The 18,384-nt window shown below is 40.7% G+C and overlaps 1 long non-coding RNA gene across 1 annotated transcript in view; it reads left to right on the plus strand.

Annotated features, from left to right (window-relative positions):
• Positions 1 to 18,384, plus strand: part of LOC134810081 (uncharacterized) — a 156,200-nt gene that overhangs the window by 72,950 nt on the left and 64,866 nt on the right. Inside the window, exon 3 of the long non-coding RNA XR_010157245.1 lies at positions 12,927 to 13,022. This is a non-coding gene — a long non-coding RNA (uncharacterized LOC134810081). The remainder of the gene's footprint in view (positions 1 to 12,926; positions 13,023 to 18,384) is intronic.

The raw sequence follows: 18,384 nt of genomic DNA on the forward strand, positions 1-18,384 counted from the left end.
TTGAATGTGTTTGCTCTTGCTTTTCTAGTTCCTTTAATTGTGATGTTAGGGTGTCAATTTTGGATCTTTCCTGCTTTCTCTTGTGGGCATTTAGTGCTATAAATTTCCCTCTACACACTGCTTTGAATGTGTCCCAGAGATTCTGGTATGTTGTGTCTTTGTTCTTGTTGGTTTCAAAGAACATCTTTATTTCTGCCTTCATTTCGTTATGTACCCAGTATTCATTCAGGAGCTGGTTGTTCAGTTTCCATGTAGTTGAGCGGTTTTGAGTGAGATTCTTAATCCTGAGTTCTAGTTTGATTGCACTGTGGTCTGAGAGATAGTTTGTTATAATTTCTGTTCTTTTACATTTGCTGAGGAGAGCTTTACTTCCAAGTATGTGGTGAATTTTGGAAGAGGTGTGGTGTGGTGCTGAAAAAAATGTATATTCTGTTGATTTGGGGTGGAGAGTTCTGCAGATGTCTATCAGGTCTGCTTGGTGCAGAGCTGAGTTCAATTCCTGGGTACCTTGTTGACTTTCTGTCTCGTTGATCTGTCTAATGTGGACAGTGGGGTGTTAAAGTCTCCCATTATTAATGTGTGGGAGTCTAAGTCTCTTTGTAGGTCATGCAGGACTTGCATTATGAGTCTGGGTGCTCCTGTATTGGGTGCATATATATTTAGGATAGTTAGCTCTTCTTCTTGAATTGATCCCTTTACCATTATGTAATGGTCTTCTTTGTCTCTTTTGATCTTTGTTGGTTTAAAGTCTGTTTTATCAGAGACTAGGATTGCAACCCTGCCTTTTTTTGTTTTCCATTTGCTTGGTAGATCTTCCTCCATCCTTTTATTTTGAGCCTATGTGTGTCTGTGCACGTGAGATGGGTTTCCTGAATACAGCACACTGATGGGTCTTGACTCTTTATCCAATTTGCCAGTCTGTGTCTTTTAATTGGAGCATTTAGTCCATTCACATTTAAATTTAATATTGTTATGTGTGAATTTGATCCTGTCATTATGATGTTAGCTGGTTATTTTGCTCGTTAGTTGATGCAGTTTCTTCCTAGTCTCGACGGTCTTTACATTTTGGCATGATTTTGCAGTGGCTGGTACCAGTTGTTCCTTTCCATGTTTAGTGCTTCCTTCAGGACCTCTTTTAGGGCAGGCCTGGTGGTGACAAAATCTCTCAGCATTTGCTTGTCTGTAAAGTATTTTATTTCTCCTTCACTGATGAAGTTTAGTTTGGCTGGATATGAAATTCTGGTTTGAAAATTCTTTTCTTTAAGAATGTTGAATATTGGCCCCCACTCTCTTCTGGCTTGTAGAGTTTCTGCCAAGAGATCTGCTGTTAGTCTGATGGGATTCCCTTTGAGGGTAACCCGACCTTTCTCTCTGGCTGCCCTGAACATTTTACCCTTCATTTCAACTTTGGTGAATCTGACAATTATGTGTCTTGGAGTTGCTCTTCTTGAGGAGTATCTTTGTGGTGTTCTCTGTATTTCCTGAATCTGAATGTTCACCTGCCTTGCTAGATTGGAGAAGTTCTCCTGGATAATATCCTGCAGAGTATTTTCCAACTTGGTTCCATTCTCCCCGTCACTTTCAGGTACACCAATCAGACATAGATTTGGTCTTTTCACATATTCCCATATTTCTTGGAGTCTTTGCTCATTTCTTTTTATTCTTTTTTTCTCTAAACTTCCCTTCTCGCTTCATTTCATTCATTTCATCTTCCATCGCTGATACCCTTTCTTCCAGTTGATCGCATCGGCTCCTGAGGCTTCTGCATTCTTCACGTAGTTCTCGAGCCTTGGTTTTCAACTCCATCAGCTCCTTTAAGCACTTCTCTGTATTGGTTATTCTAGTTATACATTCTTCTAAATTTTTTTCAAAGCTTTCAACTTCTTTGCCTTTGGTTTGAATGTCCTCCCATACCTCGGAGTAGTTTGATCGTCTGAAGCCTTCTTCTCTCAGCTCGTCAAAGTCATTCTCCATCCAGCTTTGTTCCGTTGCTGGTGAGGAACTGCGTTCCTTTGGTGGAGGAGAGTCGCTCTGCTTTTTAGAGTTTCCAGTTTTTCTGCTCTGTTTTTTCCCCATCTTTGTGGTTTTATCTACTTTTGGTCTTTGATGATGGTGATGTACAGATGGGTTTTTGGTGTGGATGTCCTTTGTGTTCGTTAGTTTTCCTTCTAACAGACAGGACCTTCAGCTGCAGGTCTGTTGGAGTACCTGGCCGTGTGAGGTGTCAGTCTGTGCCTGCCGGGGGGTGCCTCCCAGTTAGGCTGCTCTGGGGTCAGGGGTCAGGGACCCACTTGAGGAGGCAGTCTGCCCGTTCCCAGATCTCCAGCTGCATGCTGAGAGAACCACTGCTCTCTTCGAAGCAGTCAGGCAGGGACATTTAAGTCTGCAGAGGTTACTGCTGTCTTTTTGTTTGTCTGTGCCCTGCCCCCAGAGGTGGAGCCTACAGAGGCAGGCAGGCCTCCTTGAGCTGTGGTGGGCTCCACCCAGTTGGAGCTTCCCGCTGCTTTGTTTACCTAAGCAAGCCTGGGCAATGTCGGGTGCCCCTCCCCCAGCCTCGCTGCCGCCTTGCAGTTTGATCTCAGACTACTGTGCTAGCAATCAGTGAGACTCCGTGGGCGTAGGACCCTCTGAGCCAGGTGCAGGGTATAATCTACTGATGCGCTGTTTTTTAAGCCCATCGGAAAAGCGCAGTATTCGGGTGGGAGTGACCCAATTTTCCAGGTGCCGTCTGCCACCCCTGTCTTTGACTAGGAAAGGGAACTCCCTGACCCGTTGCGCTTCCCGAGTGAGGCACTGCCTCGCCCTGCTTTGGCTCGAGCGTGGTGTGCGCACCCACTGACCTGCGCCCACTGTCTGGCACTCCCTAGTGAGATGAACCCCGTACCTCAGATGGAAATGCAGAAATCACCCATCTTCTGCGTAGCTCACGCTGGGAGCTGTAGACGGGAGCTGTTCCTATTTGGCCATCTTGGCTCCTCCCATTCATTTTAGTTTTAACAACTCTAAGATAGACTTTGATTTCAAACAGACTTTCAAAAATTTTTTCATTTTTCTGAATGACAATGAATTGCAATGTTTCAAAAAGTTAAACTTCATAATTCAACTTACTTTGTTTCCTTACTTGTGCTAACTTGGAAGTCATCCACACATCTAGGTAAATCTTATGTCAGGAGAACCCCTGATATAGAAGGATATAGTTAGTTGAGCCCCCATCTCAAAAGCTAACAAAAACTCATCCAAACAATAGTTCATTGCTTCTCTAAAATACAAAAAAATTCCGATAATAATAAGCAATACTATCTAATGTCAACAAAGGAACAGACCTAAGATTTCATTTAAGTTCCCAAGTTTACTTTTAATATCAGTCAAAAATCTGTTGCTAACTACACTGCCCTCCTCCTCTGTTAGCAATTTATCAGGCAATTGTTGATTTCTCATAATGGTACCATTACCAGTTTTCCCCTGCCCACCTTCACACATTCACATGCCCTGCCATTGATGGGTTGGATGCCACCAGCACTCATTTCACGAAGGATTTTCAAACACTGGTAATGTCTATTGAAGAGATCATGTGTTTTCTGTCAATCACCTCCTCTGTACCTAACAGAGAATTTCCCAGGCCTCCTTGGTGCTACCAAAAATAAAACTTTAGAGTTCCTGTTGGACTAGCCAGTTCTAGCTCTTTCAATAGATTCAACTTCTTTCCATGGAACAGTGAAACATCTTTGAAAGATTATTGCTTTATTATTTTTATTGTATCAATACGACAAATGCCACACTCACCATAACTCAGAGGGGAGGATATATCGTCTTTCTTAGTCACTTTTTCCTACACTCTACAATTCTCCCTTAGAACCTGCTTAAAATATAATTTTAAAAGCGAAAACCAGCTTTTACAAATAGTCCTAGACTTTAGATTATCCTGAAAAGCACTCGGATATGTTTCATGTACAACTAGAAAGTGTTAAATATATGTGGATATCACCATTAATGAATTTCTAAATTTTTTTTCTAGTGTGAATTCAAGGTTTTACAAATCCTTCAGTCTAAAAATCATTACTGCATTTTAAGTTAGGATAAAAAAAGTTTCAGCTTTCCACAAAAGATTAATAGCTAGTCTTTGTAAAATTATTACACCTTAACAAAGGCCAATTCTGAATTGAAATTTCACTGTGCACCTTTACTTAAACAAATCATTTCAGTTAAAGTAATTTATATTCACCATTATTTTTAATTAATATGATTGTGCTTGTGTCTGTAACAATTAAATTTAATTCTTAAAAAAAACTTCCTAGCGAAGGCTGGCTGAAGAGAGGTCTTGCTGGGAATTTCCCAGATCTAGAGAGATTGTGTGACTCTGTTATCTACGTTTATGGGATGTAGAAATGATAGCAAGTGCATGATTATAAAGCCAAAAGTGAACTTCTATGGCAAACCATGCCCAGGTGTATTGTGTTCTATAGAAATGCCTAAGCCAAATCCAAGAAGTAAAACTGGAGCATTAATTCAAGTAACTGAAACCAGAATTTAAATTATACAGCAAAACTATGTCTACATAACTAAAGATTTAGAAAAGGAATAAGAAGTAATGGAAGAGACAAATGAAAGAAAGCCATAATTCATTTTAGAAATAGAGTTTGGATATTTTTAATGGTATTTCAACAATTCTATTACAAGCATGATGTGTTCATTGGGTGGGGATGGGACTAGTAATACACCTTGTTCTCTATCGTAATGTCCTTGCTAGACCTACATATAATAAATTTAACCCATTAATCTGGTTAATTATAATGTATAATTATGTGAAATTATTATGAGATATGTTTTGAAATTTTATTTTTTTCTATTTAATTTACAAAGATTTAAGTGCCTACTATATGTCAGGTCTTACACTATCTGATACAGGTATAGTGAAAAGAAAGAAATCTGCTCACAACTGGCAATGATTCTAGTGCTGAAAATAGAAAATAATATAGACTGCAAAAATGTGAAGCACATACACAAAAAGATATGAAAGGAGATAAGGAGTTTATTTTAGATGGGATAGTCAGAGAAGACTCTGAAAAGATAACATTTGAAATAAGACACAAAAGATAAAAATTAAATAACCTACAATGAACTGGAAGAAGATAGTCTGATGGATTTGGCTTGCTTGCTTGGATCAATGGTGATGGCATTAACTGAAATGAGGAAGATTGTATGAGAAGCAGATATTGTAGGTTTGTACATTTTGGACATAACTTTGAGGCATCCATCATATAGACAGTTGTGTATATAAATATGGAGCTCAATGAATGATCTGGCCTAGCAATATCAACATAAAACATAAAAATTATCAGCATTTGATTGTATTTAAAGTCAAAAGAGTGAAAACACCTAGGAACAGAGTATAGATGTAAAAAAGAATAGATTTCAGGAAAGGCAGTTTAGGAATTCCAGCATAAAGAGTTGAAGAAGGTATTGGAGGAGTAAGACAAACTGTGTAAGAAATGGAAGGGAGAAGCTTGAGACATTTTTTAAAAAAGAAAACAGGAGTCAGTAGTGTCAAGAGTGACAAGAAAGGAGAGTGTTTTAAGAAATAGGGAAGAGCTGCTGTGTGTAACATCATTGAGAAATCAAGGGAGAAGAAGACAGAGATATAGTCCAATGGAATTGGTAGCGGGATGATTTTGGTGACCTTGAGAATAAAAGTTTCAGTAGTGTGGTGGGGATGAAAGTGAGATTTGAATGGATCAGAATCTGAATGGGAGGTGAGGATGTGGATATGACAATTCTTGATTACTTATTTAAGAGACTTTGCTATTGTCACATGATCCTTAGGGTGTCACTTTGCAAGCCAGAAACTTCTGTGGCCGGCAGTGCATCTGCTTGGGTTTTTGCTTATGCATGCTGAGGTCATTCCACCCACTCAGTTTGGCAGGCTGCGGCTGGCTCATGCTACCAGCCTGGATCCTATGCCTGCCAAGGGCAAGCCAGGCCCAGAGCGGTGAGGGTTGTGTGGGTGATCCAGTACGGGGTCTGGCCACTGTCCACAGCGAGGCACACTGGCTGCTGTGGTGGGGAGGGCAGCTCCAGGCTCTGGCACAGGTGTCAGCTCCATGTGAGGCTGTGGCTGGACTAGACATATTTCATGCAGCCTCTGCTGCAGGCACCAGCCTCTGGAGGTGTTGGTGCTTGAGAGCTGGGAAACACCAGGAACCTTAGAGCCCCAAAGAGGGTATTACAGTGAGTCACAGCCCTGACTCAATGAACCTCAAGGTCTGGGCTCCCAGAAGGACTGCTATTCTTTACTCCCTAAGTCAGAAAACATGTCATCACCCACAGGTTGGTGAGCCACTCAGTAACATGTTCCAGCTCTTTTCACTCTTCAGTGGGTCCTGAGTTCTTGTCCCGCTTCTGGGAAGAATAAAGTTATGCAGACAACTGGAGAGTGAGTAAGGCAGAGAGAAGCTTTATTGAACAACAGAACAGCTCCCTGGACACCCAAAGGGGGCAACTCCTCTCCACAGGCAGGTCATCCTGAAGAGTGAGTCTAGCTGAGTCTGGCGTTTTTATGGGCTCAGAAGGGAGGAAGTGGGTGCTGATTGGTCCATGGGTGGCCATGGGCAGGCCTGGAAAAGGAACCACAAATTCTCATTCTAGGTCACGACTCCACCCAGAACTGGCAGCCCAGCTCCCAGGCTTCAGGCCATCCCTGGCTTGGCTTGAAGGTGGGGTTTCACTGGGTACCTGCTCCTTCCTGCCTAGGAACCTGTTTGCCTCCCACTGCCATCAACATGCTGTCCACACACCCAGGCTGTCCATGCTGAGAGACGCCTGCAGGTCCACGCCAAGCCGCCCTCAGGCCCCACCCAAGCTCCCTCCCTGGGCTTGTTGGTACCCAAAGCTTCAGAGGGGACTGAGGCAGCAGGGGGCTGGTGTGTCAGCACTGCCCTGAGTGCGGGCACACCTGGCCAGGTCACAACAACACCTGGGCTCAGCTACAACTTTGCTTTGTGCTGGAGCAGGTGCCAGGAACAGGAGAGGCCCAGGGAAAGGGAGCAGGCACTTCCAAGCATGCAGGGGCAGGAGGCTTCATGTGCTCCCTAGAGCGCAGGGATGCCTGGATCCTGAGCGGTGGCTGCGCAGCTGCAGTTGCACCTGGGAGCATGGGGCTCTCACACTGCCACCTCAATAGGGAGCAGGGCTCTCTCCTATTCCCAGCCCTCATGGGCTCCGCAGAGCACCCAGCCCCAGCCACACCTCCCCCACTGCAGGTGACATCTCCACAGCAGCTGCTCCAGATGGGCCTCTGCTGCCATCACTATGACACTAAGCAGAGTAATGAGCCCTATCTAGTGAGAAATGGAGATTTATCTTTTTAAAAATAGGGCATAGTAAACACACTTTAGAGGCTAGTGAGGATAATACAATAAAAAGGAAAGCAATATTGATAAAGAAGATATAAGATGATTATACAGGCAAAATCCTTGTGAGGACAAGGGAGAATGAGATCTGGAGCACCAGTGGAGAGTACTGTCCTGGTTGACTGTAGCAGGGATAGTTTTTTTATTGACTAGGAGCAGCACCAGATCCATATACCTGCAAGCAGGACAATTTGGTAGTGTGAAAATAAGACAGTTTCCTTCCAATAAAATGTGTTGAGTTAATTTAAAATAAATAACAATTTCTAGTTTTTCAATGAAATATGACAGTATGAAGATTATTAGGTGTGATATGCATGTATGTGTGTGTTTGTGTGGTGAGGGGAGTTGTGAAGGGTTTGAAAAAGAAAGAAGGTTTAAAATTGTTTCCTTGGAAAGGTAGATGCAATTTACTATGAAAAGAGAGCAAAACCACACAACATTAGAAAGTATGCTATTTTTTTTTTCCTTTGCCCTCTCCCTTTGACCTATCTCAGACCAGTTCTCTTTTTCTCTCTGCCCATACTGGCCCTCCAGTTCTCAATACATAGTTCTTTCTTTTACTCAGGGATTGAATATATATTGTTTATTTTATGTGGAATTCTCTTCTTCGTGTCTGTACTGGCTACTTATTTTCTTAATTTAACTTTCATTTTATTTTATTTTATTTTTTATTATCATTATACTTTAAGTTTTAGGGTACATGTGCACAACGTGCAGGTTTGTTACATGTGTATACATGTGCCATGTTGGTGTGCTGCACTCATTAACTCGTCATTTAGCATTAGGTATATCTCCTAATGCTATCCCTCCCCCCTCCCCCCACCCCACAACAGTCCCCGGTATGTGATGTTCCCCTTCCTGTGTCCATGTGTTCTCATTGTTCAATTCCCACCTGTGAGTGAGAACATGCGGTGCTTGGTTTTTTGTCCTTGCGATAGTTTGCTGAGAAAGGATTATAAATCATGCTGCTATAAAGACACATGCACACGTATGTTCATTGCGGCACTATTCACAATAGCAAAGACTTGGAACCAACCCAAATGTCCAATGATAGATTGGATTAAGAAAATGTGGCACATATACACCATGGAATACTATGCAGCCATAAAAAATGATGAGTTCATGTCCTTTGTAGGGACATGGATGAAGCTGGAAACTATCATTCTCAGAAAGTATGTTTTTAAATGTACAATTGGTAATTTAAAATAAAACCAGTCGACCCATTTATATCATTTTATTCCATAAAATTCATAGGCATAAAGAAGGTGGAAAACTGGATCCCAAGAGGGTTTGAGTGTATTAGGTAAAGTAACCTAGTGTGTTTAGAAGTGAGTGATTGAAATAGTGCATCAAGCAATAGGAGGAAGAAAGTAAAGACAGGAGAGAATAATGAATTAAAAAAGTGGTGGAACAAGTGAATTGGATTAGAGTTTTTAATATGGTGGAAGAATTGTTTCTGTGAGCTGAAAGTAAAGAAAAGACAGAAAAATTGGGAAGTACTTGAAATCAGGATTTCAGACATGGGTGTATTTACTCATGATAATGTGCATGATCCAAGCATTATTTGGGAATGAGTGGCTAAGGCTATTGAAATTAAAGATTGCTGTATGTGTGGCAGGTAAAGAAATGATTGACCAGTGCTGTATGTATCACTCCCTTGGATGCTCAAGTCATCAGGAATACAACAGGGCTAGAGGTAGAGGTATGTGAGTTTTCAGTGTATGAGGGACAGTGACCACAAATTCCAGAGAGCAGCAATAAAGGGCAGAGTGTAGCATGAAATGAAAGTTGAAAGACCTTGCATTTGGGAAGAATGAAGGGAAGAAGGAAATGAAATGATTTAAAAGCAGCAGTGGGAAGCAAGGGATCTCCTAATGCAATACCTAGTCCTGGGACAGATGAGAAAGAAATAGAACAAACAGCTTCCTTTTGAGAGGTCCTCCAGGGAAGTAGCATAACCTGGTTTTAGTCAAGGTAAAGATAACAAGGATAAATGAGACTGTGTTGATCACTTATGAGTGTTTCAAGGAGCAAAGAAAAAGGGTCTGAGAGGGAAGGCATATAGGATGTGTCAGATTAGAGGATGATGGATGATGATTAGATTAAGACATCTCAAATCAAACCATACACTGCAAAGCTTGAATTTCTTGTGCTGCCACAGGAAAAATAAAAATGTGACTTATGGTGGCATTAGTTCCTGTAGACTCTCAGGAAATGGAGAGAAATCAACAAAAGGTAGTCTATGATGCTATGAGGACCTGGTTATTATTACTTCTTATAGTTCCATATATCCTAAGATCTTTGGGTGCATCAATTTTATATTACAGGGGCCAGGTGCAGTGGTTTATGCCTGTAATCCCAATGCTTTGGGAGGCCAAGGTGGGAGATTCGTTTGAGGCCAAAAGTTCTAGACTAGCCTGGGGAACATTGTAAGATGCTGCCTCTGAAATTAAAAAAAAAAAAAATTAGCTGAATATGGTGGCTCATGCCTTTAGTCCTAGCTACTCAAGTCTGAGACAGGAGGATCACTTGAGCCCAGGAGTTCAAGGTCACAGTGAGCTATGATTGTGCCATTGTACTCCAGCCTGGGTGACAGAGTGAGAGACTGTCTAGAAAAACATTATTACATGTTACAGAGTTATGCAATGGTGAGACAAGCACATCAGTTGGAATCAATTTGAAAATGTATTTTGTTATACATGTTAAATTTCTCCTTATAGATGTTAAATTTCTCCTCTTCTTTTCCAGAACAGGGGAGACTTAAATTTCATCAGGGTTTAGACTCCAAGGTTTATATTTTATTTTTACTCCTTTTCATTTTCCAAATGAAAACAACTATAACATAATCTTGCCTTCACTGATGTACTTTAGAATCCTCAAACATCCTAATATTATCATTATTCCTCTTATACTCAATCACCTCCTCTTATATTAAATCACCGTGAGAGGTGATTTAATATACACTAATTCCATGCCCATTATGTAGGCTTGGAATTGGGTATCTGCAATTTCATCAGTAATGCCCTCCTAAACCTATTAATTCCTTTCAGGAAATATAAATCTCTGAACAGCCAGTGATGGTGCCAGTACGAATTGCACAGTCAGTAATCCTATAAGTTCATCAAATGTTCGAGTCATAGTACAGGCTCGTTTTTCACTCTAATGCAGATTTTTTTACTCATCTGATATTAGATCAGACATCCTACCTTAATGAACTGTGCTTCTTCCCATCTGTAGCATGGAACATAGGCATAAGTAGAAGCCAATTTCATTGTTGTGCCTTGAAAGCAACAAAAGATTTCATGACAAATAGTTAACTCAAATGAACTCCCCCCAAAATTATATATTTCTGGTCAGAAACCTCTCTTTTGTTTAATTCAATATAGAGTGAGAATGGCTATTCATGGGAATCAATAGCAAGCAGAAACTGACATCAAAATATGTAGATGGTGACATTTGAACTGGGTCTTACAACATGGACAGGATCTCTGAGAATATAAGAAAAGGCTGAGGACTAAGTGTTTTCAAACATATGCCTGCCTGAAAAAGATGACACATTCAGGAATAAACTGCAGAGTTCAATGTGGTCATAATGAATGGGATGTGTGTGTGTGTGTGTGTGTATTTTAGAGACAGGAGTTAACACATAAAAAATCATATCCACATGAGAATTTTGTCTTTCCAGTAAATTGCATATTGCAATAAAAGTGATGACTCTCAATTCTTACATATTTTTTATAATGTTAAGTGTAACACTGTAAACCTTGACTAACACCATGGGACCTATATGACTAGTGATGCTGGAAGTGCTCCCAAGAAGCAGAGAAAAGTCATAACATTACAAAAAACAGTTGAATTGCTTGATATGTACCATAGGTTGAGATCTGCAGCTATGATTACCCACCATTTTGAGATAAATAAATCCATCATTAGGTCCATTGTTAAAAAAGAAAAGGAAATGCATCTAGCCATTGCTGCAGCTATGCCAGCAGGTAAACAACCCTTGTACTTTTTGTAAAATACCTTTTAATCTTGTATTGAAAATGCAACTTTTATGTGGATGCAGAATTGGTCTAAGAAAGGCATGAGAATAGATGCTAATATAGGTCAAGGAAAAACAAGATCATTATCTGACACTTTAAAGCAAAAAGAAGGTGAATGATCTAAAGCTAGAAAATTTAATGCCAGCAAAAGATAGTTTGATAATTTTAGGAAGAGGTTTGGTTTAAAAAAAAACTCAAGATAACAGGAGAAGCAGCTTCTGTCAAATAAGAGGCAGCAGACAAGTTCCCAGATGCCATTTAAAAAATCATTGAGAAGAGAGAATATCTGCTGGCAGGGTACTTAATGCAGATGAACGTGTCTCATGCTGGAAAAAAATACCACAAAAGGCATTTATTAATAAAGAAGGGAAGAGAGCACCAGGATTTAAGGTAGAAAGGGATAGGCTAACTTTACTGTTTTCTGGAAATGCAGTCCGGTTTATAATCAGGACTGCCCTTGTCTATAAAGCTGCTAACCCTGGAGCCTTGAAGGGAAAGATGAACACCAGCTGCCAAACTTTTGGTCGTACAACAAGAAGGCTTGGATAATGAGAGAACAGTTTTTCTGGATTGGTTTCATCGATGCTTTGTTCTTAGGGTCAGGAAGTACCTTACCGGTAAGGAATGCCTTTTAAAGTTCTTTGAATATTAGACAATGCCCCTGTCCATCCAGAATCCCATGAGTTCAACATCAAAGATGTGGAAGTGGTCTACCTGCCCCTAAACACAATGTTTAATTCAGCCTCTGCATGAAGGGGTCACAAGGACTTTAAAGGCTCATTACACACAGCACTGAATGGAAAGAATTGTCAGTTCTATGCAAGAGAACCTCAATAGTGAGAGCATCATGAAAGTCTGGAAGGATTACACCATTGAAGATGGCATTCTTTTTATAGAAAAAGCCGTGAAAGCCATCATGCCTGAAACAATAAATTCCTGCTGGAGAAAACTGTGTCCAGATGTTGTGCATGACTTCACAGGATTTATGACAGAGCCAATCAAGGATATCATAAAAGAGATTGTGGATATAGCAAAAAGGTAGGGGGTAAACGTTTCAAATTATGGATCTTGGAGAAATTCAAGAGCTAATAGACACCACACCAGAGGATTTAACAGAAGATGATTTGATGGAGATGAGTGCTTCCAAACCAGTGCCAGACAATGAGAAAGAAGACATAGAAGAATCTGCCAGAAACAAATTGGCATTAGATAATCTGGCAAAAGTGTTCTAATTATTCAAGACTGCTTTTGAGTTTTTTTTATTTTATTTCAAGGACCCTTCTATGACACAGGCACTGAAACCAACCCAGCAGGGAAGTAGGACTGATATCATGTAGAAATATTTTTAGAGAAATTTAAAAGCAAAAAGTAAGATGAAAGTTATGATGTATTTCCATAAATTTCTACTGACTGTCTCTTTCTCCTGCTTCCTCTTCCACCTCCTCCATCTTTTCCACCTCTGCCACTCCTGAGACAGCAAGACCAGACTTTGCCCTTCCTCCTCTCAGCCTACTCAATGTGAATATAATGAGGATGAAGACCTTTGTAATGACCTTTTCCCACATAATGAATAGTAAGTATATTTTCTGTTTCTTGTGATTTTCTTAGTAACATTTTATTTTTCCCAGCTTACTTCATTGTAAGAACAGAATACTTAATGCATATAACATACAATATTTGTGTTAATCAACTCTATACATCAGTAAGACATCTGGTCAACAGTAAGCTATTAATAGGTAAGTTTTTGAGGGGTTATGGTGGGGGTCAGTCCCTCTAACCTCATGTTTCTCAAGGGTCAACTATATTTTAGGGGTTACTAGAGAGCCACTAAACACTTTCATATTAGCTTTCTGCTTATCTAGATGTTTCTTAGTATATAAAAAATAATGATTCTAACATTTAAAAATCTTAAAGGTCTTAAATTTCATTTTGAAGTAGTGAATATTTCTTTAGAATTGAGGTAGGAATATATTTAAACAGTAAGTTCTTTTCTGTCAAAATTTGTAAAAAAACTTATCTAAAAGTGTGTCAGAAATCCTAAATGTTATTTTTGTTTCCTGTGAATAAATGACATAATAAAGTTGCCTTAAAATAATTTTGGAAAATTTTGCTTTCCAAAACAACTCCAAAATAGATGAGAAAGCAAGAGACCATGAAGTCTGAGAAGCAATAGAAAAATAAGGTCAAAAAGTACAATGCATTTGAAGTCTGTGGCTATGAGCAGGTTTGTGGCAGGTGAAGATAAGAAGCTGCAGTTTCATGACAACAACACAAATGAAATAGGTCAAAATTTAGGAAAAGAGACAAACATGAAATCTAGTGCTGCTGCTAGAATCAGTTCTGCTTCTTGCTCACCCACAACAATCTGAACACCAAAAGGTAACAAGCGAGAAAAGTAGAACAGGCCAGCATACCAGTTACAGAGCTCCCTGCCTGGTTTCAAATCCTCACACTACAATTTATTGGCTTTGTGGTTAGTGAGCAAGTTACTTAGGCTCTCCAAGCTCCTCAGTTGTTGTGTGTAAACATGATACAAACCAACCAGAAAACAATGAACAAAATGGCACTAGTAAGTTTTTACCTATTGTATTAGTCTGTTCTCATGCTGATAATAAAGACATACCTGAGACTGGGTAATTTAAAAAGAAAAGAAGTTTAATTGATTCACAGTTCCACATGGCTGGGGAGGCCTCACAATCATGGTGGAAGGCAAATGAGGAGGAAAGGCATGTCTTACATGCAGCAGTCAGGAGAGCTTCTTCAGGGGAACTCTCATTTATAAAATCATCATATCTCATGAGACATCTTCACTATCATGAGAACAGTATAAGGGAAACTGCCCCTGTGATTCAGTTATCTCCACCTGTTCCCACCCTTGAGATGTGGGGATTATTACTATTCAAGGTGAGATTTGGATGGGGGACAGCCAAACCATATCACTCCACGCTGGCCCCTCCCAAATCTCATGTCCTCACATTTCAAAACTAGTTATGTCTTCCCAACAGTCCCCCAAAGTCTTAACTCATTTTAGCATTAACTCAAAGTCCACCATCCAAAGTCTTATCTGAGACAAGGCAAGTCCCTTCTGCCTATGAGCCTGTAAAATCAAAAGGCAGTTAGTTATTTCCAAGATACAATGAAGGTACAGGCACTGGGTAAATACACCTGTTCCAAATGGGAGAAATTGGCCAAAATGAAGGGGGATACAACCCCTGTGCATGTCTGAAATCCAACAGGGCACTCAGATCTTAAAGTTCCAAAATGATCACCTTTGACTGCATGTTTCATATCCAGGTCATGGTGATGCAACTGGTGGGCTTCTATGGCCTTGGAAAGCTCTGACCCTGTGGCTTTGCAGAGTACAGCCTCCCTCCTGGCTGCTTTCATGGGCTGGCACTGAGTGTCTGCAGCTTTTCCAGGTGGATGGTGCAAGCTCTCAGTGTAGCTACCATTCTGGGGTCTGGAAGACAGTGGCCCTCTTCTCACAGCTCCACGAGGCAGTGCCCCAGTGGGGACTCTGTATGAGGGCTTCAACCCCACATTTCTCTTTTGCACTGCCCCAGCAGATGTTCTCCATGGGGGCTCCACCTCTGCAGCAGACTTCTGCCTGGACATTCAGGCATTTCCATACATTCTCTGAAATCTAGGTGGAGGTTCCCAAACTTCAACTCTTGAATTCTGTGCACCCACAGACCCAACACCATGTGGAAGCCACATAGCCTTGGGGCTTGCAACCTCTGAAGCAATAGCCTGAGCTCTATGTTGGCCCCTTTAACCACAGCTGGGATGCAGGTCACGAAGTCCAAGACTGCACAAAGCAGCAAGGCCACTGGTTCTGACCTACGAAAGCATTTTCCCTCCTAGGCCTCCAGGCATGTGATAGAAGGGCTGACCATGAAGACCTCTGACATGCCCTGGAGACATTTTTCTCACTGTCTTGATGATTAATATTTGGCTCTTTGTTACTTATGCAAATTTCTGCAGCTGACTTGAATTTCTCCTCAGAAAATAGGTTTTTCCTTTTTTTATCACATCATCAGGTTGCACATTTTCCAAACTTTTATGCTCTGCTTCCCTTTTAAACATAAGTTCCAATTCCAAACTATATTTTTGTGAATGCATAAAAATGAATGGTTTTAACAGCACCCAAGACACTTCTTGAATGCTTTGCTACTTAAAAATGTCTTCTGCCAGATGTCCTAAATCATCTCTCTCAAGTTCAAAGTTCCACAAATTTCTTAGGCAAGGGCAACATACTGCCAGTGTCTGCTGAAACATAGCAAGAGTCACCTTTGCTCCAGTTCCCAACAAGTTTCTTATCTCCATCTGAGACCACCTCAGCCTGGACTTTATTGTCTGTATCACTATCAGCATTTTGGTCAAAACCATTCAAGAAGTCTCTAGGGAGTTCCAAACTTCCCCACACCTTCCTTTCTTCTTCTGAGCCCTCCAAACTGTTCCACCCCTGCCTGTTACCTAGTTTCAAAGTTGCTTTCACATTTTTGGTTATCTTTACAGTAGTGCCCCACTCTACTGATACCATTTCACTGTATTAGTCCAGTTTCATGCTGCTGATAGAGACATACCTGAGACTGGGTAATTTATAGGGGAAAGAGGCTTAATTGACTCACAGTTCCCCATGGCTGGGGAGACCTCACAATCATGGCAGAAGGTGAATGAGGAGCAAAGTCACATCTTATGTCGTGCAGGAAAGAGAGCTTGTTCAGGAGAACTCTCATTCATAAAACCATCAGATTTCATGAGACTTATTCACTACCCTGAGAACAGTATGGGGAAAACTGCCCTCAAGATTCCATTATCTCCACCTGGCTCTGTCTTTGATGTTGGGGATTATTATAACTCAAGGTGAGATTTGGGTGGGGATATGGTCAAACCATATCACCTATGATTTTAGTTCCCACAATTCCCACATGTTGTGTGAGGAACCCAGTTGGGGGGTAATTGAATTATGGGGGCAGGTCTTTCCTGTGCTGTTCTCATGATCGTGATTAAATTTCACAAGATTTGATGGTTTTATAAGGGGGAGTTTCCCTGCACAAGCTCTTTTTTTGCCTGCTACCATCCATGTAAGATGTGACTTGCTCCTCCTTGCCTTCTGCCCTGATTGTGAGGCCTCCCCAACCATGTGGAACTGTGAGTCCATTGAACCTCTTTCTTGTATAAATTACCCAGTCTTGGTATGCTTTATTAGCAGCATGAAAATGGACTAATACAGTAAATTGGTACCAGTAGAGTGAGGAGTGCTGCTGTAAACATAACTGAAAATGTGGAAGTGACTTTGGAACTGGGTAACAGGCAGCAGTTGGAACAGTTTAGAGGGCTCAGAAGAAGACAGGAATATGTGGGAAAGTTCGGAACCTCCTAAAGACTTGTCGAATGGCTGTGCCCAAATGCTGATAGTGATATGGACAATAAAGTCCAGGCTGTGGTGGTCTCTGATGGAAATTAGAAACTTGTTGGAAAGTGGAGCAAAGGTGACTCTTGTTATGTTTTAGTAAAGAGACTGGTGGCATTTTGCCCCTGCACTAGAGATTTGTGGAACTTTAAATTTGAGGGAGATGATTTAGGGTATCTGGTGGAAGGAATTTCTAAGCAGCAAAACATTCAAGATGTGACTTGGATGCTGTTAAGGCATTCAGTTTTATAAGGGAAGCAGAGCATAAAAATTTGGAAAATTTGCAGCCTGACAATGTGATAGAAAAGAAAATCCCATTTTCTAAGGAGAAATTCAAGCCAGCTGCTGAAATTTGCATAAGCAACCAAGGAGCTGAATGTTATTCCCCAACACAATGGGGAAAATGTCTCCAGGGCATGTCAGAGGTCTTCAAGGCAGCCCCTCCCATCATAGGCCTGGAGGTCTTGGAGGGAAAATGGTTTCATGGGCCAGGCTCAGAGAGTCCCTGTGCTATGTGCACCCTAGCGACTTGGTGCCCTGCATCCCAGCTGCTCTTGCCCTTGCTGAAAGGGGCCAATGTAGAGCTCAGGCCATGGCTTCAGAGGGTGCAAGCCCCAAGCCTTGGCAGCTTCCATGTGTTTTTGAGCCTGCAAATGCACAGAAGTCAAGAATTGGGGTTTGAAAAACACCCAGATTTCAGAGTATGTATAGAAGATAGGAGTGTGGTTACTTCTACACATAGCTGAAATACATATATACATTTGACCCAGCAAATCCTCTCCTAGTGAATTACCCTAAAAATAAAAAGATATGTCCACAAAAAGATGTGTACACTTACAGCAGTTTTATTCATAATAGTAAGAAGCTGGAAACAACCAGTGTGTACCAGAGTGAATCTGTAAACAAGTTGTGCAACCCTCATATAATGGGATTAATGCTCAGCAATCCAAATGAAACAAACTACTAATTACACAACATGGATAATATTAGAAAACATACTGAGAAAAACAAGTCAGACACAAAAGAGAACACATTGGATACTTTTATTTATGTGAAATCTAGAGGAGGCAAATTTAATAATTTAGTGAAACCAAGCTGATCAGTATTTACCTGCGGCCAGGGATAAAGGAGTAAGATTGAGTTCAAAAGGCATAAGATAATTTGAGGGGATGACAGACTTGCGCTATATACTTACCAGGATGTTGTTTATATAGGGATATATGTGTTTTGAAAACTCAGGAAGCCGTACACTTAAAATACATGCATTTAATTTTATGAAATGTATACCTTAATAATGTTCATATAAGAAGTTTTAAAATATTCTAATCGATAAATTAAGAAGATAATCAAACAGAAAGACTTTTTCAAGTTTTACTAAACCAGAAAGGAGTCTGACCTACTCCATTCATATTAAAAATAAGTCTAAATTGCAGAGTAACTTGAATTTACCAAGTAAATATGCTCTTTGGACAGATGCCTCAAGTTTTAGGCATGTAGCCTTTACATTTCCTGTATTGTT

The sequence above is a fragment of the Pan troglodytes genome, chromosome 4, assembly GCF_028858775.2.
Source record: "Pan troglodytes isolate AG18354 chromosome 4, NHGRI_mPanTro3-v2.0_pri, whole genome shotgun sequence".
NCBI classification, from domain to species: Eukaryota; Metazoa; Chordata; class Mammalia; order Primates; family Hominidae; genus Pan; species Pan troglodytes.